Source organism: Malaclemys terrapin, chromosome 7 (assembly GCF_027887155.1).
Source record: "Malaclemys terrapin pileata isolate rMalTer1 chromosome 7, rMalTer1.hap1, whole genome shotgun sequence".
NCBI classification, from domain to species: domain Eukaryota; kingdom Metazoa; phylum Chordata; order Testudines; family Emydidae; genus Malaclemys; species Malaclemys terrapin.
Window position 1 is genome coordinate 3179070 of NC_071511.1, and position 24466 is coordinate 3203535.

Consider the following 24466-nt stretch of genomic DNA (forward strand, 5'->3'; position numbering starts at 1 on the left):
TGAAAGCAGCCTAAAATCATGAAAACAACAAGGAGTCTGGTGGCACCTTAAAGACTAACAGATTTATTTGGGCATAAGCTTTCGTGAGTAAAAACCTCACTTCTTCGGATGCATCCGAAGAAGTGAGGTTTTTACTCACGAAAGCTTATGCCCAAATAAATCTGTTAGTCTTTAAGGTGCCACCAGACTCCTTGTTGTTTTTGTAGATACAGACTAACACGGCTACCCCCTGATACCTAAAATCATGATTTCAAACATGTTCAGCAAACGTGCTAGGAAACCCCATGTGGTCAGGATTTTAGCCAGCCACTGGGATCGCTTTAGAGTGATGGGACATGACCCCTCCCATCTCCTGACAGAGCAAAAATGTCCCCACCTCACATCTTTAGGGAGGCAAGAGACAAAATCCAGTGTAGTGGAAGAGATCACCTGCTGAGCATCTTAGAGGCCCTCTCTCAATCCCCAGCTTCTACAAGGGCAATACGGCCCCCCCGAAGGGCTGTCTACATTATAATAGCCTCCCGGGACTGCTCTCTGGGTGTCAGTGACTTCTCTCTCTCTTACCCACACAGCACATGAGACAATGCTGCCAGGAGTCAAGATCGTGGCAGACTCCCCTGCACTCTGCCATGCAGGCACAGACTCCCCATGCACCGGGTCACACCACCCTTGTCCTGGCCATCTCTCCTGCTGGACAGAGGGATGGCCAGGCCAAATTTGCATAGTATTGCAACCCCACATGCCAGGTTGCAATGCCACTCACTGAAATTTGGTCTGGCTGCCCCCTCCCCCCGTCTGTACAGAGAGGTTTCTGGATGAAATTCCAGGGCATTGTGACCACACAGCCAGAGCCATACTTATTTAGTACTCACACCTTAACTGCCCCCCATGGAACTTTAAGCCTGTGCAAAGACCTGGGGGGGAGGGGAAGCAGTGTTTACCCCTCTCCCCACTATGTTTGCCCCTCCTTGCCACATTCCATTGGATGAACTCAAAGCACTTTCCAACTGATAACAAAGTCGGTGTTCTCTACATTTGCACCGGGAAGACCTGAGGCATGGGGGGGGGGAGGGGGGGGCTAATGTGACTTTGCAAAGGGCAGACAAGAATTAAACAGCAGAGGTAGGAACAAAACACAGATCCCTTGACGCCAAGTCCTCTGCTTTGCCCATTAAAATATGCTCACCTGAAATCAAAATCCTCATTTCTCCAGCAGCTGTGCATAGCACCAGCCATGCAACTAGGGCATACGAGACCAAAACACTTTGTCCTATAAGTCAAGTGTACAGGAAAGGACACAAATGTGTTCAAGATGGAATGGAAGAGAAGAAAAAGTAAGGAAATGTACTAAATATTTATGTTTTATTTTAATCAACAAAATAAAAGAAAGGTTTTGATTAATAAAAAAGGCAAAACTTCACTGACACCCTTTCAAGTGTCACAATCTCAGAATCTAAAAAATAAAACCCATTGCCATATCGCAAAGGCGTTACCTATTTAGAAGGGTCAGAACAGCTGTGCACTCAGCTGATGGAAAGCAGGTGAGCTGTATAGGGGATCCATTCCCTAAAGGGAAGGGTAATGTCCACACTGCTCGGTAGCTGAGGTGTCAGCCGAGGAAGTGAAGTGCAGTAATGGCAGTTGCAGAGGGATAGAAAAGGAGGGAAAACCTAAGACTGGACAGTAACAGAATATGGTAAAATATTTATGGGTAATATGGCAAGAAGAATGAGACATTTAGGCAAGATGCTGTAATTTGCAAAATCAGAAATAATTCTTGTCTCTCACTCTCCTAGCTCCCATAAATACCAAGGAGCAGCTCTGAGGATACACTCCTTTGAGGGAAGTGATCTTAAATGCTTTTTCCTATCTAACCTCACTCCGCTATATTCACACGCAAGTCAAAGCTATTTCCTTCCAGTCCTCAAACTTTTTTTAATTTTAATTCTTAAAGGTGACCCGTGAAGGAGAAATATATAGGCTTAGGCTCTTTTTGCTTCTTTATGACGGCCAAAAGAAGACCTGAGAGGTTTGTTTGTTTGTTTGTTTTTTTCTTTTCTTTTCTTGCTTGTTTTTCATGTTAGAAATTCAGGTCTTCGCTGTACTGAATGGCTCCATGATGACTGGGGAACTAATACATGATGACATCACTGGAATCAAGAGGGTGAAAGCTAAGCACTTGGGAAATGAAGGGATTTTTAGTCAAGAGTGTTCTTAAAAAACCTTAGCTTTTGGTTGCTTTTTGTTACGATGTGATGTTAAGGACTAATTTTCCTTTCAGGAATGTATGCCTTTGTTAAAGATGCTGCACTCTCAGCTCTTATACACTGATTGAACAATATACATGCTGCAAAAAATCCAGGAGCTCTCCGGGAAAGCCCGGACGTGACATTTCTGATATTTCTAAGGTTTAAAAAGAAAGAAATAAAAATACACCCAAGGAGAAGGGGGGGAGAAACCTTTTTAAAAAGCCTTTGAGGTCTTATTTATCCATCTAAACAAATCTAATTTAAAAAAAAAATCCTTTGCCGGTCACCTTTGACACATGAGAGAAAGGTCAGCTTTACAGACCATAAAAGCCTGTTGTTACAGCCATTACAAACTCTTGGTTAATAGCTGGTATTAATGTGCCTGAGCTAAAACAATAGGCTGAGTGATTCTTTTTATGATTATCTTTAAAAAAACAACAACAACTGAAGTGCCTTCCATAGCTTTTGTGATCAACTGTATCTTAGAAACAATCCAGTCCTATACTTCTTGTTTTTGGATTAGCAATCATTTCAAGCAGTGCTCTGCATTGATATATAGTGATATTTAGTAGAATGATAAAAATACGAAGGTTACTTACTGTAACTGGACGTGTGAGATTCTAATGCATATGCCACATGCGGGGGAAGGTTTTGCATGTGCACCATGCATCCAAGACCAGAGATTCTAACAAGCAGTGTCCATTGGCCTGCACACATGCTCCCGAGTGAGGGCGGGCCGTGCACATTGATGGCCCCTCAGTACTCCTTACCACAAATCTAAGCAGATCCGAAGCAAAGGAGACAGAGACCAGGTAGTGGAATACAGACAGGGACCACATATGTCGAAGAACTTCCATTCACAGTAAGTAACTTCCATTTCTTGTTCATGTGCTGGTGCCAATGTGTATTTCACGTGCAGGTGATTAGTAAGCAGTGCTCATACTGGAGGTGGGTATGAGGAAGTCGGCAGCTAAGATGCGTGCAGTACTGCAAACCCCACTGCTGCAACCATAACACAAAAGTCACTCCAGAGAATACCAGCATTTCCAACTACACAGAACCCTAAACATTCAAACCATGGCAACGCACAGTGAAGGTGTGGATTCTAGATCTGGGTGGGTTGCCAACTTCAAGATGTGTCGGGACCATTCTGCCCTTCCTGTGTTGCTAAATGAGAAGGGAGTCCCAGCATGAGAAACAAGGCTTTTGATAGCATTCACAGAACCAGCCTATGGCACATTCTGCAGGCATCTGGAATCCCTCTCCGTAAAATCAACATCATCAAAAGCTTCTATTCCAACTTTACATGCAGTGCTGATCAGAGTGAGCTCAGTTTTGAAGTCAAAACAGGAGTACGTCAGGGGTGTGGCATGTCTGCAATCCTCTTCAGCATTGCCATCGACTGGGTAATGTGGTGTACAACAGAAGACATGTCAAGAGGCATTAAATGGACACTCTTCTCATCCCTTGAAGACCTGGACTTTGCAAATGATCTCGTTCTCCTATCACATACCCAACACCATATACAAGAAAAAACAACTCGACAACACATTCAGCCAGCAAATTGGACTGAAAATCTACCGCATTATGACAGATATCATGACCTTTAATATTGCCTCACCATCACCACTATGGATAGAGGATCATGTTCTCACCAATGTAGAAACATTCACATACTTGGGCAGCACCATCAGCCAGGACACCCGGAACAGAATCAATAAAGCCAGGAACACCTTCAGGAGCTTAAATACAGTCTGGAAATCACCAAAATACACCACCAAAACCAAACTCAGGATTTATCAGAGCTGCGTACTTTCAACACTACTTTAAAGCGCAGAATGCTGGGGAATGAGTAAGTACATGTCCAAAGTGCCTTAATTCCATACAACCTCCGTATCTTTTGGCCCAGAACAATCTCAGACCAAGACCTATTCACACAGTGCCGCCAAGAAGATATGAAAACCATCATTACCAGGAGGCGTTGGAGATGGACTGGCCATATGCTTCGGATGGAAACTGATTCCATCACCAGAATAGCATTAAGATGGACAAATGAAGGCAAGTGAAAACGAGGTTGCCAGAAAACATGGCAAAGAGCTGTGGAAGCCGAGCTGAAAAACCTGGGGCACAGCTGGGGAACTACTGGAAGACTTGCCAGAAACAGACTGGCGTGGAGGAGCTTCATCACTGCTCTAAACATCAGAGATGTAATGGGAATATGATGACGACGCCTTAAGGTATTGAGCGCGACTTTGCCTTGCCATATCATCCTCCTTCCTTCACCATCATTCCAAACCATTTGCAACACTGAGTCAATGTTTACATGTATCATTTGTCATCATTTGAGATCTTTCAAGTTAGCCAATGGAATTGTGATAAGGTGTGACAAAGCTTCTGACTGGTTGACTGCAATTTGAAATTTGCAAAGCAGACATGCATTGGGCATACACCATGTAACAGCTGAAAGACTTGGATTCCTCCTAATAACAATACTAGCAGTAATACTGTGACTTCCCTTTTGGCATGGATTATCAGAAAGTCATGGGTGACACTGATTAAATCTCCCTCTTATGTATCTCAGAGCTCCAGGGGCAGAGAGGACTCTCTCTCCCATCCATCCTTCCTTCTTGTGTGGAAGAGCTCAGCATGCTGGTAGGGAGACGTCCCCTCCTGTCCTGGGGCCTGATTCAAAGCCTAGAGTCAACACAATTATGGCTAAGGAGTTCAACGGGTTTTGGATCAGGCTACTAACAAGAAGCTCCAGGAAAGAGAATCTACCTTCTCCCCTCCTCCCCATAATCAATCATCTCCATGTGAGGATTAATGAAGGTAGTAAGAGATGTGGCATGCTATGTAAGAGCTAAGTATTGCCGTTATTGTAGCACAATCACTCCGTTCTGCATCTATCCATCCTAGGGTTTAATCACTGAAACACAATTACTAGATAGTACCAGAGTAATAATACTATAACTGGCACTTCTCTAGTAATATGCATCTTCAGCTAACGAACCTCGACGTCCGTTGGGGGAGAGGGGGAGTGAGTAAATATTATCGCCATTTTACAGCTGGGAGAACTGATGCAGAGAAGCTAATTCTCTAGTTCAAAGCCATGCAGTGAGTCAATGCTGCAGAGACAGGAATTTCTGTGCTCCCTCACTGTGACTCCAAGGAAGATTGTCTCAGAGCTTTGCATAATTTTATTTTCTATTTTGTGATAAAACATGAGTAAAATGTATCTAATTAGCCTCGAAATTCTGTTACCAGTTCAGAGTTTATTACAGTAAAACAGATATCACTGTGAGCAGAGAAATCGGCTTCTCTCTTTAGTCAATAGCTGCGCCACTGGCGTGTGTTCCCTTCTACACTATATACCCAAACTGGTGATGCTGCTCTCAGAAAGCAGTCTGCTCCCTGCACAGGCAACTAATTGGAAAGGAGGCAAAAGGGCCCTTTATAGATGTACCTTTTTGCCCTAGGAAAATTATTCAAGTTTGACAACGTGGGCAGTTGTTTCTGGGAAGGAAGGAACAAATATTGACAAAATTCCCATTGGCCTAACAAAGATAAACATCTGTTGATGCAGTAAGTGGCTTACTGGACATGACACGTGGCTCAGTGTCTGTATTCCTTGTAAATACACACGGCCTAATATACCCTGGTGTAACTGCATTCAAGTCACTGGAATTCCACCAAGCATGAATGTGACCCAATGATCATTGCTAATGATAAGCTAAAGGAGCAGCTATTAGCAAGGCTGATGTCACCGCCTTCTCTTCAGTTACCAGATAGATGGAAGAATTAAAAATGTATTTGGCTAGGATTCAACATGACTTCAGTTTTCTAAGATGCACTTGGCTTGGTACCATATAGTCTTCTGTTAAATCATACCCATTAGGCAGTGACCACATCGGGCATTCTGAGATTTCCTCCCCCCCCCCAAACGATTGTTTTTTTACAACCATAGAAGTCTCTCTTGCCATTATCCTTATTAAAGCAGAACTGTGCAACTTTGCCAACCCTGCACGTTAGAAGTGACTGAAAGGCACAGGAACTGTGACTGCAAGCTTAAATTAAGCGAGTGGCATTTACTTTCTTAAAATGAACAAAAGCAAGTTCTTTTAACTGATCAATTACTCCCTGTTTTATTCATAGATTCATAGATTCTAGGACTGGAAGGGACCTCGAGAGGTCATCGAGTCCAGTCCCCTGCCCGCATGGCAAGACCAAATACTGTCTAGACCATCCCGGATAGACATTTATCTAACCTACTCTTAAATATTATCTCTCTAATCTTGCTGCATTTGCACATCTGGGTGTGCCAATTCTTATTCTTTAAATTAAACGCCATCATCTGTTCTCCAGAAGAAAGAAAACAACGAGCTAGATTTAAAAAGATGAAAGGGTTGCCTAAGAGACATCTCAGAGGCAAGCTTTATGTTATGTCAAGGATGAGTTTCCCTCCAATAATACTGGCTGTAAACATATTGGTTTCAAAATGCATTCACTGCTTTATCTGAGCTACACACACGGGCACAGATGCAGTGCATTGTATTTTGGGCCATCGTGGGAGACTAAAACAAGACTTATATTCGCTAGTCAATGATTGTGACTTATTCAGTCTCTGCCAATCATAAAGGAATAACAAATGTTGTTTATGGGAATAGATACTTCTCTGGGCTGCCACATGCAACAGTATCGCTTGCAGGCTAGCCAAGAAGCAGACAAAAACATATTCTTTAATAAATTCCGTGTTAGAATGGATCTTTGGGAAAGCAGAGGCTTGTTGTGTTTTAAAAGCCTATTGCTTTTCCAAAACTACCAATTCCTCAGAGATGTAGGGTATGTCTACACTGCAATAAAACACCCACCGTTGGCCTGGGTCAGCTGACTTGAGCTTGGGCTGCTGGGATATAAAACTCAGTGTAGATGTCTGGGCTGGGGCTGGAGCCTGGGCTTTGGGTCCCCATGAGTGGGTGTGTCCCAGAGCCTGAGCTGCAGCCCGAGTCCGGATGCCTACACTGCAACTGTATAGCCCCTCAGTCCAAGACCTGGGCGCCCAAGTCAGGCGACCTGGGCCAGCCACAGGTATGTTATTGCAGTTTAGACATACTCCTTGTATGTACATCAGAGGTCTTGGGTTCGGATTCTAGTTCTGAATTTTTAACCCTTTGTTTTGTACGTTTCCCATTAGGCAGAGTTCTCCTTTGGGGCACTCCATTCATCTAGGGCAGGCTTTACCATTGTACCGAAGATCTCACTAGGCCATTGATAACCCTTCCCTGTCTCCCAAGCCAACGCAGGCAGTAAGAAAGCATTACCAATAATGACAACACAAATATCAATCAGGGAGACTGGCACTTTTCACTAACATTCACCTTAAAAGATGAACTGCAAAGCAGAAGATTTAAACAAGGAATGATGCAGATCTGAGGGACTGCTGGCACTTCCAAGGGTCTGTAGTCCTGTGATCCTGAGGCTCCCCAGTTCAGCTCTGCATGGCTCCAAGATCCTGTAAATACGTCAGCTGACCGCCTATGTTATTTAGAGCCTGGCTGCCCCCTTTCTGCTCATCACTGAATGGACTCTGATCCCAGTTCTGCCTTCCCCTTCCAACCAGGAGCAGTAGGAGGTGAAGCCCCCACAGCACATGAAGCCAACAGCCATGTTTACAAGTCTCTCCAAGACTCAACATCTCTTTCCACTCAACTGGCAGCTGTAGAACTGCAGTTCCGATCCAACCCCTACAAAAATCTTGACCAAGTTCTCCCCCAAAAAGAGGGGAATCAGTACCTCATACTCGTATGGGGGGATTTCTCTTTTGCCCACCTTATTTTTAAATTAAAACATCCTTTTTTCACCTTTTCCTCACTATGCCATGAGAATTACTATGGCTTTCCTGCTTGGCAAGATGCTATTTGGGTGCTATCTTATTCATGGCCTATCATACAGTGATATCATAAGTGGCTCATGTACTCTGAGAAGGGGCAGTGAATTTGTTCTTTTAATTGATTTCCTTAATCTTGTCAATCATCTGCTTAAAGAATAATATTTCCAATGTGTTGTATGTAGCAAACTTCAACATTAACTTTTACAGCTCGGTAATAAAAATCAGGTCTAGAGAGTTGCTGATCATGTCTGAAGCAATTCAGTACAATTTTGTGGAAAGGTTAAATAAATTCTACCGGATGCTTGATTTAATTCTGTAGCAGTGGTAATGAGGCCGCCTTGCTGTCTGTAATTCTACATTATTATTTAACGAATGCACTGGCAAGCCTGTCTATAAATATTCCTATTTTCCATAATTTTGTGACTTTCATAGCCAAGCCCATTAAACAGCTTGATTTTTTTTTCAAATGACTCTGTGGAAGTATTATTAAGGGTCTGGCATTTGTTTTTCTGAGGTGAGGTAGATGACACACAAACCGCCGAGCACTAGGGGAGGAAACCTAGAATTGAGTGACATAGCGCTCGTCATTTGTCACTACTGCAGCCCTTGCAGTCGGTATCACGCGCTTTTAGATCCACCACACTGAATACTGCATCTTCAGCTAACAGAGTAACTGATAGTAGTAGTAGTAGTAGGTTGTCACCATTTACGTGGATGAGCACTAGAGGAAAATGGGACACTATCGGTGGGTTTCACAGCTATTTGCTGACAGCAGAGGAATGATGAGACACAGGATTCTATTCCATTCCAGACTCCATTCTATTCTAGTGGCCACAGACTCTTCTGCCTGCTCCCTTATGCCTTGTCCTCTCCAACCAGTCCCTTTCCTGCCTCTTCCCCACCCTGACTCCTCATTCCAGTCTCATTCTCCTCACCTAGCCCATCCCAATCTCCGCTCCTCAAGGCTTCCAATACCAATTCTAATCGTTTTGCTCCGCAAGTCCTAGTGTCATCCCTCTGAACTCCCTGTCCCAATCTCTCCCACCCCTGCTTGCTTGTCCAGCCAGACCCAGTCTCTCTCCACCTCCTCATCCAGTCTCAGTCTCCCACTCCTTCTCCCTCTCCACCTACCAGTCCCACTCTCCTTGCCCACTCAGTTTCACTCTCCACCAGCTCCCAGTCTCCCCCTCCATCTGTTTCTCCTCTACCCCCTACTGCCAGCCTCCATTCTCAGTCTCCCCTCTCCACGATTCTTCTGCCCTGACTACTAGATCCAACTCTAGTCCCCTCAAATAGCTTCCCCCTGGGCACTGCCTGGGCCCGGCAGGGAAGCAATTGAGATCACAGTAAAGAGCCACGCTCCCAGCTCTCAGGTTCAGTTCCCAGCCCAGCCCAGAGCTGAAACTGCAGGAAAAGTTCTGCTCAGCCCTGGGCTGGAGCATGTCCACTGTGGACTGAACAATCAGAAAATATAGCTACGAAGTTCTAGGAAGTCTACTGAGTATGTGCGAACTGCACTTTGTCCAAGGTTTAAAACTTGGCTAAATTTGGTCTGATTTTCAAAGGGACAGCAAAAGACATAGGACAAAAAGGCCACTCTCTCCCACCCAACCCCGACATTAAATTTCAAATGTCTGGTCGAACGCATGTGGATGCTTGAGCTTCCAACAGAAAAGGTCACCGGATTTTGTTTGTTTGTTTGTTTTTTAACCTGGGCAAAACTGATTTTTCATTAACTTTGTTTTCAGAAACAGATTAAATTTTTTTGGCTGAAATGAGAGAAAAAAATGAATGCATCCTGAGGCAGATAACCAGAATGGAAAACTTCAGCCTGAGCTATTCAAATTTGGCAAAGTTATAAGCAAATGAAAAGAGGATTTTTAATGAGCTGTGCTGGACAACCTTAACAATAGGGTACGCTATCAGTGCCGCCTATACTAATGGTGACTTACCCTCATTGAGCTGATCCTGAAAGACTTGAGCCTATACTTGAGATACATTTCCAAGTCTTGACAGAATTGGGACCTTATAAAGTTAGAGAGTAACAGCCATGTTAGTCTGTATCCGCAAAAAGAAGAACAGGAGTACTTGTGGCACCTTAGAGACTAACAAATTTATTAGAGCATAAGCTTTCGTGGACTACAGCCCACTTCATCCGAAGAAGTGGGCTGTAGTCCACGAAAGCTTATGCTCTAATAAATTTGTTAGTCTCTAAGGTGCCACAAGTACTCCTGTTCTTCTTTTTATAAAGTTAGATGCATGTTTGCAGCTCCCTCCTTTCTTCTCACCACCCCTTTAATAAAAAGCATGCTCCGACACTTCGACTGTGTAGGTTTTGTTTCCTCCTAAAGCAATTTAAAAAGGTCTCAATCATATTCTTACCAGTCTGTGAAAGCAGATGCCACTACAACAAACAGAGGTAACATCACTTAAGATGTCATTTCCAAATGGACAGAGATGGAGGGGGTTTATTGTTAGTCAGTCAGTCCATAATGTGCTATAAAAGCATTTATTCAGCTTAGTCCCATGTTTTGTAGCTATGAAAGAATTATCATGGGAAGCAATTGGATCACCCTCACTACTGTGAATATGTAAACGAAATGTTAAGTGGCAGAAGTGTTTTGTTCCTTGAAGGCACAGAATATGACAGACCATAAACTGCCCTTACGTCATACACAGAACTCCCACCACTGTCAGTGGGGTCCCGATCACAGAATATGCCCTGAGAGTTAATGACAGATAGACCCATGGAATAAAAATCTCACTGCTTTTAAAACTGGTAAATGAAATAATATTTGTGTCTGTTTTTAAAACATTTTTTTCCTCTCTCCCCCCTGAAATCAAAAGAGAGTTGCTGCCCAACACCGGGTTTTGGCTGTGGACATGATGAAAACCTCTTTGAAAACAGCAAAATTTCACTTTGGGGCAAATGAATGATTTTGCCTGAGATGGAATTCTGCTGTTCACTGGCAGATTCGGCTCATTTTTACCCAGGATCAAAATATGCTAAGACTTATCAGTTCTTAAATTCATTGGGAAAAAGTTATTTCCCCCAACAAGAAAAAGAAGCAAACAATAAAGGAATTCCGTATTTAAGTAATTTTGAAACTTCATCTAAAGATTTAACTTTAATCAAGGATAGTTTTCCTTTTCAGACAAAGGGAATGAAGTAACCTGTACTACAAACTAGAAGAGTGAATGATTTCCAATAAGATAAACCCTTCTATAGCAAAGACTTCAAGCCTGGGAGCCAATCAATTAGACCTTGGTAGGGAGCTACTGAAGTGGTAAGAAAGATTTGTTTTCTGAAAGGAAAGAACAGATGTGTCCACAGCTGAGTTCTATAGGGAAGTACAGCACATGCCAACAGTAAGATGTATATGTAAAATGTGTAAATCAACAAGCCAGCATGCATTTAAGAAAGCCATGCCAAGTCCATGTTGCTTGTACATAACCACCTTATTTTGCAAAATCAAATCAAGGAATAATTGTACATTCAAAAATCTTCTTGGGATAAATAACTTGAAGTGTTATGAGCACGGCTGAATCCAAGGTAACTGGCTGCATGCAGTGTGCAGCCCAGTAGGAAATATGGACTGTAAGTCCTAACCATCCAAAGTAATTTTTAGACATTAGACAGGATGTTTGTCAATTCATAGTAAGGGTGAGCTGTGTGATCTACATTAGCATGAATAGCTCAGAAATCTGTAGCACTGTGAGGGCTGAAATTTGGCTCCTATATCCATACTAATATAGCCTGTCTAGAGAATCTAAATCCATCATATGGAGGTGAAAAAACATAATATTCCTGCCAAGGGATATTATCATTTGTCAGTAATTTAGATGAGAAAGTTGTGTGTTGAAAGTACAGAACAACCCACAGACTTAACAAGTCAGGCCAATATGATGAAATTGTCCGACTGCTAAAAATTATTACCAAAATAGGTTCAATATGTTTGTTACCTTTTGATCACCTTTAGGTAAATAAATAGTGTGGTAATGCTAGAAATGACTGACCACTAAGTCTTCAGGCTGAAGACAGTGATATCACAATGTGAAGGGATGAGTAAACATTTCTGATTTTTGAAATATTCAACCCCAAAATCGATCCACCCCCAGAAGGCCTTGACTTTTACTCACATAAGAACCACCATACTGGGTCAGACCAAAGGTCCATCTAGCCCAGTATCCTGTCTTCCAACAGTGGCCAATGCCAGGTGCCCCAGAGGGAATGAACAGAACAGGGAATCATTGAGTGATCCATCCCGTTGCTCATTCCCTGCTTCTGGCAAACAAAGGCTAGGGACACCATCCCTGTCCACTCATGCACTCTCTTACTTTGAGCCTCTTATTGGACGGAGACAGAGGAACTTATTTCCTCCACTACCTCCTCTACCATCATCTTCAGAGAACTGTAGGCTAGCCCCATCCCTTGTTCTGGAATCTCTAATTCTGATCTTTAGACTTCTTCTTCTACTACCCCTCCAAAAAGTCCTACTAGGACCATCTCCAGAGGGCCAGGGAAACTGTATTCTATCCTCCATCCTATGAGAAGTAACCCTGGGCCCACTTTTGGACACTGGGCTTTCAACTCAGGAATTAAAGGATGCCCCAGGATAGGGAAATGGCTATTCTGTGCAGCTATTGTCAACAGCAGAGCAGGAAATAGGCAAACAGGTACCTGAACAGAAAAAAATATTAGTTGAAAGCATCTGGCAATATTTGGTGTACCTAATGCGGCCAGTATTCATGTTACTGTGGCAGTAAATCAATTTACCCAGCTACAGTTATTCAATACATTACCATGTCGGTAAAAATCCTGCAGAAAATACATTATGATGTGATAGGAGTTTCATTTGCATTAAGATGCTATGTCTCTGAACAAGATGTAATAACATGAAGGAGAACTGGTTGACAGTTTATTTTCCATAAAGCCTTTGACAAAGTCCCACACAAGAGTGTATTAAGGAAAATGATTGTGGATTAGAAACTTGCTAAAAACTGAGACTGTTCACAGGGGAGATGAATAAGAGGTGACTTGACAGAGGTACATAAAACACTGAATTGTATACAAGGTAGATCAGGCACTCCCGTTTACCCTTCCTCTTAATACAAGAGCCAGGAGGTATTCACTGAAACCAAAAGACACCACATTTAAAAAGTGATCTTTTTCACACAATGCATAAGAACCCATGGAACTCACTGTCACAGGATATTGTGGCAACAATTTAGTAGGATTCAAAGTTGGATTAGACAGTTCTGTGGCTAATGCACCCATCCACAGTTACATTTGGTAGGATACATTTTTTGTTTTTAAAGACAGGATATAAGCCCTCACACTTCCAAGGCACAAGCCAGTCACTAAGCAGGAATCTTCTTTCCTAACCACCATCAACTGACCTGTTGTGCCATAATTCTCCACTTAGGGAATTCTTGTAACTTCCTTTTAAGGACCTGTTTCTGGCCACTGAGAGAGACAGGATAATGGGCTAGATGGACCACTCATCTGATCCGGTAAGGCAATTCCTACATTCTGAGGGTACATTAAAAAGAATCCATTAGTCCTTCATTGAAGCAGTGAATGAGCAATTTGTTTATCAGACTTTGCACTACTCTGACTGGTTAACAATTGACATATACAAGAGAAACGAAACAGCACACCAGAACAGGGAAGATGTTTGTGGTACCAAGCTGGCATCTCAGGATCTTTAATTTTCTAGACATAGTGAGAAACGAGATATTAATCATTCTACATCATTCATGTAGTAGGCAATATTTTAGCACCAAATTCTCTTTTTAAAGACATACTTACATTTCAATGACATAACAGAGGTTTTACTGGGATTTCCTCCCCGCCCCAGGAATAAATTTTCCAGTCATGATTCATCATTGAGATGACACAACTTACAGTTATACTGGCACATCCATCACATTGTATTCAATGCATCATGAGGTGACACTAACTGTACGAAATCCCAATGCCACATCACACCCGGGGAAGAAATGGAGCCTGATTCTGAATTCCTTTCTTGAGCAAAACTCCCAATGATGGACCCAGAGTTCTTAATAAAACCTCTATTGCAATTTCAACTTCAACACCTTGTTATTTTAAGATTTATTAAAGCTAAAAATATCTACATAATGGTGATGATTAAGCCTAGCTGGGGTCTATAGACAGAAGGAAATAACCACTGTTTGAACATGTGTCCACCTTTTAACTCCATCTCCTTTGTAAAAAGCAAAGTGTATCCAATCTCCAGTGGCATTAACATGTGATCAGTGTTGGTAGTTTTTTTAAGCTTTAAAAATATAAATCAATCGCAAACAAATCTGACTGCACTTCATGCTCCTGTATTACTCTCCTAAAACATACAGAATTATTCTGCTCCTGTTCACAAAACTAACTGTACTAAGTATACATCATCTGGTCACTGGCTTCTCACTACTTTCACTTAGCATTTTATATTAGCACCCAAGTCTATAATAACTGGGCCCTATTTCTCTCTCAACCAACTTCATTTCTGTCTTGAAGAATAGCTGTGGTTTTATTCCCATACTTCTGTTAAAAGCAAAATACCAGTTTTGTTAGAGTTGCAAGCTTCACATGTGACCTAACAGCCTCCCCCAAATCAAACTTCCACTTAAATCAGTGGAGGTCTTTGTTTAGACTTTAATGGTGTTGTGTAAATCTATAGATTAGAGGCTTAATCCGCCACTGCTTCACTTTGGTTTGATACCAGTGTAACGCAGTTACACCAATATTACCTGGAATACAGGCCCTATGACTATCAACCCCCTTACACTTCTGAGTCCAAACCAGATTCATTCTTGTTCTCCACAAACAAACAAAAAACCTACTGAGTGCTTTAAAACACTCTCTCCCCTACTTTTCCTGCTGGAAAAAAACAGAAAATAAAATTGAATTATTCCATATAATTCTAATCTTAAATGTGGAAATAGTGTTTTTCACTAGGATACAATTCTCTAGTTCATCCTTATCGATCATAACATGTGCACCTTCAGGCAATATATCTGAGCAATAAAATAACATTAACATTGTGGTATATTTTGCCACCCACCCTTTAAAATCACAAATTAATTGATGTGCTTACACTTGACATTTGAAGGGAAATAAAATCAATATTTCATATTTTGTTATGATGCAACATGAAGAAAAGTGGAAAGTGCCATTAATCACATAGCAAGTGTAGTATATGGCTTGAGAATATATAGTAAATAAACAGCAATGGTGTACTTCAGCTTGCACTTATGCTAATGGAGGATTTGATCATTTTAAATGGAAATTCACACTGTCAAAAACCTAAGACTGCACTTCAGATTCATCTCCACTAAAAGAAGACATTTATATAATTTCATAGAAGCATCTTGCTTTAATTGTGCAGTAATACATTTTGCCATCACAGTTCCTGAACAGCATTCTGGCAAAAGGAACAAGCAGCAGAACTTGAAACTAAAAGCATCTAGAATTCTGAGTACATCAGCTTCATTATTGGAATCATCAAATGTAAACAAGTGAGACAGAACCGCAAGTGACCTATCAGCTCACCTACCAGAGCAAATTAATTACCCCTTGACATAAGTATCATTTTTATGTAGAGAGCCTGGTTCATAATGAGGTCTTTACTATGCAAACATATTTCAAGTAATTGTCATCTTAAGTAAACACATTTTAATTACTGTCACTTTTTTCATTATTCATTTTCAAGCCTACAATACCTGTCACAGGAAACTTCTCATGATTAAATGATTGTCATTTCCTGCTTTTTCTCATGGCAACATACTTCCCCCTTTATTCCACTGGCAAACTAATTAAAATAAGTAAAATATACAATGAGGTCACAGAGACTTTGATGGTGATGGTGGTGAAGTTGTCCACCCTAACAGGTTTTCAAGCTGTATATCTGTTCCTTAGAGAGCACTTTCACACATCATTGTAACTGTACAGCTGTCGGCTGCAATTAGGGTGTTGTGAGGCTGTTGTTGCTAAAGTGACATTTGCTACAAGCACTGTCATTTTGAAGAATATCCAAGAAGCAAAATGGAAATCAATGTAATTGCAAGTTATCAGCTTTAAATTTTCATTCAATTATATGATACAGAATAGCAAATTGAGAATAATTTCAGTTTACCTAGCGCAGAAGGTAATAAACGGTTATTGAAATTACAATGTAGAACTCCTTCATTTCAGATCTGTCTCTAACAGTCTTAAAGGTGAAATAATAAAAATTATGTGCAAGTCATTTGCTTATGGATGCTGAGAACTTTTGAACTTTCTCTCTCTCTCTACTGAAAAAAAAAATATTTTGTGAAAAAAGAAAAAGGGTTATGTTCAAGGCAAATCCCCTAGCATTATGCAATGTTAATATTGAGATATCAAGGCTTTAAAGTCAGAACATTCCAAAAGTTGAGAATTCACCCACCATTCTTCTAATTCAGTCACAAAACAGATGCCAGCCTTCTTGTCATCTACTAACTGGCCATATGCACATCTTATAATTGATGTGATATACACAAATGCAACAGTCCCCTCCACTTGAATCCGAGCCTCAAGGAACTCTCCTAGGAGACTGGTCAGAGGAAGGACCAACTCCACAGATTTGTCCTCCTGTCTTCCGCTACAGCTCTGTGGTGCTTAAGCTCAGCAAATTTTGTGGTAGGAGAGCGTAGAAGAGGAGACCAGCTGCTCTCAGTAACTTCCTCCCCTGAAAAGTCTACAGATTTCCATGCAGAAATGCCATCAAAGCCAATGATGCATGAAGCAATGCTGCCTCCTGGCAAATCTCCCTAGTGGTGCTTATACACACCAAATGAAGGTGTGATTGGTGAGTGTTACACACACCCCCATGCTAACTTTAATGTAGCTAGCCTAGGTAACAATAATAGTGAAGACATGGCAGCATGGACTTCAGCTCCAGCTAGCAACCCAAATAATGTATCCAGAGTCCCCAGCAGATTTCTACTTGGACAGCTAGCATTTGCTGAAGTCTGCCATGACATCGTCAGTAGCATTGTTACTCCAGCTAGCTAGTCTAGAGCAGGGTGGGGAAAAATCAATTATGTTGGAAAAAAATCAGATTTTTTAATTTAAATTAGATTTTTTATTCTCTTATTTAAATTATAAGTTTTTCTTTTAAAAATATACTTGTTTAAATTGAAATCTGAATTTAATACAAAATATGTTAAGGCCTAAACTTATTACAATTTAGTAGTAAAGTGAAACATGTTTTGATGGATCCAAAACATTTCAGGCTGTTTAGCTTAATAAAAATAAATGTTATATGCTGTTATGTGTTTTATTAAATTCCAGTTACCACCCTAATGCAGCCTGACATCAATCATGAGGAAAAAGTTAATTATCTAGTAAATAAGCAATATATCATTCACCATTTTCTAACATACTAAAAATATGCAATTAATAAGCATCTGAAAATATTAAGCTATATAATTGCTTAAATAAATGTGCACAGTCATAGCGTACTCTCCTACGTAGCAAAAAGATGTGCCAAATCTAGTGTAAAGGCTCTATGTAATTGTAAATCAACATGTTTTATTGGTTATATCAACCAATGGCAATGCACCTTTCTTAGGAAAATAACAAGTACAAATGGAAAAGTTGATTTAAATCAAAGCTTTCCACTTAGTGATTTAAAATGCCTTGATTTAAATCAATCCACCCTGGAGTAAAGCTAGTTTAGGTAGGCATACCTGTGTTTCATCTACCAGGTCGACACACACTCTGACTGCTGCAACACAGCCCTGGGAAGACTCAACCATACCGCCTCGGTGAAGCTGGCCAGAGAAGCACTGCAGAGAGAAAGCCCCTCTTGAAGGCTTCCCTAAGATCCCGGGAATCAGGAAACTGTCTTTCTCCTCTGTGAGGCCTCCAAGGGAAATGTGATTGAAATGCCAGCAGGTGACACTCTTGGAGTTTTCTGGGTCCCTTTCTCACAACCCAGGGGCATTTCTGGCCCATAAACAGCAATACATTAGAGTTTATACTGAACAAGGGGAAAAAGTATAAAAAATATTATGGACCTGATCCAAACCCAGGCTGAAGTCATTGGAAGGATTTCCATAGGCTTCGATGGGCATTTGGATTTCCATAGACTTTGTCGGGCATTAGATCAGGCCCTGAAAGTGTGTAATGTAACTATGTTGTTGTTGTGGGACTATCTTTCATCTCTAGAACATCCTTACTCTTCAGGGATCGATTTCTGATCTTTAGCTTGTATTAATGCTAATTTTCTGCATTTCGCTTTCTAGCTCTTAGAAAGACAGACAGACACGAAGACAGACCTCTGTACCTATTCAGATGGTTGAGCTTGCTGGCTTTACTAGTGGAGCAAAGGGACCTACTCCAGTTTGCCCTTTAAGTGCAACCTCAATAGAAAGTGCTAATGGAAATGCACAAAATGTTAATTTAAAATTCAAACCTTTAAAAACTAATGAACCGATTTACTTCAGAATTGGCTAAGAGTAAGACAAAGTCACCTGACCCATATTAAGTACAAAAGGCATCTTAGCTTTTGAACAATGAACTTCAGCTGGAGTTTTTATTCATAGTCCAATTTGACGGATGCCAATGAAAGAATTAATATGAGGACAGGGATTTTTTTTTCCCATGGATGGGGGCAGGGTTTAATCATTCTTCTGAAAGCCTGTTTCTGGGGTCATCGATCCACCTCACCCCATCCCCGGTGGATTTGCCTATCTTTTTAATCAAACCTCCTAATGTGAATTTCCTTGCTGTGTCTTTTTGGATAGTGATGGTTTTTCACATTTTATCCTGTATGTTTTGATCACTGGATTGGTATGACATCCATGTCACATCTAACCATGCACAGGTATGTGACAGCAGATGAAAACGTGGTTCTCAGGGAAAAGGATGTTACAGTTTCTGCTCCAAGACAACATCTTTCTGCTATTAAAATGTTTTAAATTTATGGAGAATGTAGAACCATACTTTGCAGTGACTGCTTCTATGGCATGTATCTGAACCTGACTGTTAAGTATAGTGATGGAGGGTAGAATGAGGAGCAGGTACCCTTTAGAATTGTGAAAACACGCCATTCTGTCTTCTCCAGAGGGGGCATGCCTCATTTGGGTTACAGGAGGAAGAGAGAAGGAGCAAAATACACAGAGGCTCAAATTATCCCTAGTGTAACTGCACTGACTGAATGGACATTACAGCAGAGATGAGGTAGCACCAGTAGAACATATATTGCGCTCTTAGATCTCCTTGTGCACCATCAATGGCTATAAATGCGGATACTATTTTTCCTTTTAGTTCTGATCATTCTGATTTGAAGAACGAGGATAAATAATTCCAAACTGCAATGCACACAAGAGATAAATATATGGGCTTTGTTAGTAGTAAAACTGACCAGAAATATGAAGTGAAAGTTTAAATTAATCTATATCATTATTTAAAAATTCAATTTTATATCTATAAGTCACGGAGTTTTCACATTTTCTCACTCTGACACATATATAGAAATGTCTGTTTGAAAGCCAGGTTTTGAAATTAGCATTTGTCTATTTTTTGCCTATCAAATACAATCAAACTGGGGATGGCTGAAACTTTTATAGCTTGTCTGACAGACATCTGGAGCCAGCGCTGTCACTACTCCTTTTTGTAAGTGACGAGAAAGTGAACGAGACAGCCAGGACTTCAAATAAATGTTTAACGAAGAGCAGACTGAAACCTTTTAAAGGGACATCATCTCTTGCAATTCAAAAAGGTTCTTTTTTGTTTGACTTCTGGTATTTGGCCTACACAGCACTGTCCCTATCCTGCTCTCAAGTTATTCTTCATTATGATGAACTTGCAGTGTGCAGGAGGCTCAGATGATCACTAAAGCCAGGTTGTGGCTCTAACCCCACACTGTGATGGCAGGGTGAGAAAAGTCTATTGCAAGGAGGGGCCCTGCATGAATGCCAGGGGACTCAGCCAGCATTGCTCCTGGGGCAGTGCACGCAGGAATGACACACTTTGACACACTTTGTCAGGGTGCAGAGCATGCCTCTCCTGGCACCAATTCAGTACCACTGTGGGTGGGATCATGGATCATCCCACCTTTCCACTTCTGCTGTGCCTAGGCATAGTGCTAGCCTGGAATGATTGCGTCTGAGCCCTGCACCAAGGAGAGATTCATCAGCTGGGGAATTAAGTAAAGTGCCAATTCTGGTCCAGTTCTGGCATCTTGGTGCCAAAGGCCATGCAGCTGGCTGTTCTGAAGACGGCACATGATTTGATTACAGCAGGTCACTTTGGAACCACAAAGACGATGTGTAGCATTCAGCAGAGATTCTACCACGTCAGGTGTTGGATGGACGTAGAGAGCTGGTGCCGGAGGTGCAATGTGTAGGTGGCACAGAAGGGACCCTCTGGCAGATCCAGGGGACTGACGCGCCAGTACAATGTCAGGGCACCAATGCGGTGAGCAGCCATCAACATACTGGGAACCCAGCCAATAACAGAGGGGAAAACTATTCAATCTAATCACTGTGGACTACTTCTCCAAGTGGCCAGAGACATTTCCCTTACCTGATCAAGAAACAACACATTTCCTGGGGCCGATTCATAGCTTCTTTGGTGTCCCTGAAGAGGTATCATGCCAGCTTAACTTAAGGAGACGTCCCAGGTAACATAAAACTCTCAATAGCCCACAGAGGCCTTTCCTGCTTCCAAAAGAAAATCGAAGGAGAGGATATGCCCTTCCACTTTCCTGGATATCTCCTAGGCTTCAAGCTACATCCTCACAGAGAAGCTTCCATCAAGCTCTTTGTTCAGTCCTAAACTGAGCTCAAACTATCCCTTATATAGCTCTCAAAGGCAGTCATGTGATTTCTGAGCTCTCAGTTTCTCCTGGGGAACTACATTTCCCAGAATGCCTACTCAAGGACCATAAAAGGCCCAGTGTCCCATTATGTAACCATTCATCTAAAAGTTCTACAGTAATTCCAGATACAATTCAGAAATAAGGCATCATGCAGGCAGGCAGAATACAAAACATCCAGTAAATAGGTCTTCATGTGCTGTGCACGATAAACATCCTGCAGTAAGGGAGAAGGAAGGAGATTGAAACTGTATGTCATATATTAATTTAACAAAATGGGGAAATTCAGATCTGTTATACAAATCCCACAGAAGTCTCTGTGTGAACTTCAGAGGAAATGTAAATAGCGATGCAAGTTATACATCACTGGCTGTGTCAAAATAGTGTCACTGCACCAGTTTGGCATTCGACGGGTATGTAAAATCACTGCAACTAAGGCTGTGTCTACACTGCCACTTTCAGTGCTAAAATGTTAGTCGTTCAGGGGTGTGAAAAAACACCCCCGAGCGACAAAAGTTTTAGCGCTGAGAGAGCTCTCACCCAGTGATAAAGCTGTAACATGGGCTGTGTAGACATACCCTAACCTGATAATGTAACAGAAGGGGCAGTGTAACAGGAAAAGCAACCAATGAGAAGGGGTAATCCCTCAGACAAAGCCCCTAGATCTGCCTTGTACTAAAGGAAGTGAGAAACTGCTTTGTTTTTAAGCTAATTGCAAATCTCCCATTGATTTTTCCGGGAACAGGATTAGGCCCAGTACCTATGTCGATTCTAAAACATTTATGAAATAGCAATGAAAAGCTATGTGAAATGAAACACATTAAACAGACTGTAGAACAAAAGCATGTAAATTGATAAAGAGATCTATACAGTGAGCGCACTTAAAGAGTTCCATCCATTTGTCACAGATGCTCCTCGTTTGAGAGACATTGCTGATTATATATGCTGAGAAGGTACGGTTGGAACTGGTGGAAACATTCAACATGGAAGACATTGTTTAGGAAACCTCTAGGCCATGAGGAAAAACTTAGGTGAAGAGAGAAGGCAAAAGAGGCTAATCATAGCCCGTTCCAAATCAGAACCAGGTTCTCAGATATACCCATTTACTTTAAGTGGCATCTTACCACTCTGACTATATATTGCATTACTGCTTCAGCAGTGCTCAGAGATTCTAAGGCCAGAAGGGACCATGGTGATCTACTCTGACACACACACACCCGCCCCAGTATAACACAGATCACAGATATTACCCAAAATAATTCCTAGAGAAGATCTTTTAGAAAAACAACCAATAGTCAGTGATAGAGAACCCACCATGACCCTTGGTCAATTGTTCCAATGATTCCAGTTTGCCTAGATTCAACTCCTAGCCATTGGCTTCTGTTAGACCTTTCTCTGCTAGATTGAAGAGCCCATTATTAAATATGTATTACCCATGTAGATACTTATAGATTGTGATAAATTCACCCCTTAACCTTCTCTTTAAGCAGCTAAATAGATGGAGCTCCTTGAGACTATCACTCTAAGGCAGGTTTTCTAATCCTTTAATCATTCTAGTGACTCTTCTCTGAATCCTTCCCAATTTATCAATATCCTTCTTGAGTTGAGGGCACCAGAACTGGACACAGGATTCCAGCAACAGTTGTAACAGTGCCAAATAGAGGTAAAATAACCTCTCGATTCCTACTTGAGTTTCCTGTTTATGAATCCCAAGATCGCACTAGCACTTTTGGCCACATTGGGAGCTCATATAGATAATCCACCATGACCCCCAAATCATTTTCAGAGTCACTACTTCCCAAGATAGAGTCCCCCATTCTCTAAGTATGGCCTTAATCCTTTATTCCCAGATGTATACATTTACATGTAGCAGTATTAACATGTATATGGTCTGTTTGTGCTCAGTTTACCAAGCAAACCCAATCACTCTGAATCAGTGACCTGTCCTCTTCATCATTTACCACTCCACTATTTTTTGCGAAATCTGCAAGCTTTATCGGTGATGATTTTATATTTTCTTCCAGGTCATTAATAAAGATGTTAAATACCATAGTTACAAGAACCAATTCCTCTGGGAACCCACTGAAAACAAACTTGCTCAATGATTATTCCCTGTTACATTTGAGAAATATAAGTTAAGCCAATTTTAATCCATTTAATGTGTGCCATGTTAATTTTATATTGTTTTTAGTTTTTTTTAAATCAAAATGCCATGCAGCACCAAGTCAAATGCCTTACAGAAATTGACGTGTATTACGTCAGCACTGTCACCTTTATAAACCAAATTTATAATCTCATCCAAAAAAGATATCAAGCTAGTCTGACCGGATCTATTTCTACAAACCCATGTTGATTTGCATTAATTACATTACCCTTTAATTCTTTATTGAAGGAGTCCCATATCAGCAGCTCCATTATCTTGCCTGGGATTGTTACCTACCAAGGTCTTCCAGATTGATAAATAAGGCCTGCAATACAGCTGCAACACACAGGTATATTGATGAGAGCCATTAGTTCTGATCCTAGTCATGTGATATGGGCCAGGGTAAAAACTAGTTATAACCCTAGCACATGTCTGAGATCAGGATTCACTGACTTCATCAGCTACCATTCTAAGGCTCCCATCTTACTACAAGGGCAAAATTCTACAACGGAGGAAAATCTCGTGTTTAGGGGCATTTATGTCACTTTTAAAGCCTGTACTGCTGCAATGGGGTATGCACATTCTTAGTCTTGCACATGTTAGTGTTCATTAGTGTCTAAGAAAAAACACGAAGAACTAGCTAAGGACGCAAAACTAACAGAAAAAATTGTAAGTACACCAGGAGCAGAAAGCCTGCCACTGGATGATCGAGGTGCTAAAGTATGCACAAGGTGCACAAGGCCATTGTGGAGAATGTAAAGGAATTCTTTGCATTGGTCTTCACTGCCGAGGATGTGGGGGAGACCCCCACACCTGAGCCATTCTTTTTAGGTGACAAATCTGAGCAACTATCCCAGATTAAGGTGTGAATATAGGAGGTTTTGGAATAAATTGAACCGTAATAAGTCACCAGGAGCAGATGGTATTCACCTAAGAGTTCTAAAGAAACTCGTATATGAAATTGCAGAACTACTAACTGTGGTATTTAACCTCTTGCTTAAATCAGCATCTAAACAAGATGACTTGAGGGCAGCTAATGCAATGCTGATTTTTTTTAAAAAAGAATCCAGAGGCAATTACATCAATTACAGACCAGTAAGCCTAATTCAGTACCCAGCAAATTGGCTGAAACTACAGTGAAGAACAGAATTGTCAGACACAGAGATAAACATGATATGTTGTGGAATAGTCAGCACAGCTTTTGTAAAGGGGAATCAAGCCTCTCAAATCTATTAGAATTCTTTCAGGGTGTCAACAACCACGTGGACAAGAGTGTTCCAATGGATATAGCGTATCTGGACTTTCAGAAAGCCTTTTGACAAGGTCC

At 41.3% G+C, this 24466-nt stretch overlaps 1 protein-coding gene across 7 annotated transcripts in view; it reads right to left on the reverse strand.

Annotated features, from left to right (window-relative positions):
• The window catches only part of FHIT (fragile histidine triad diadenosine triphosphatase), a 1028576-nt gene that overhangs the window by 507141 nt on the left and 496969 nt on the right, over positions 1-24466 (reverse strand). The window lies entirely within an intron of this gene.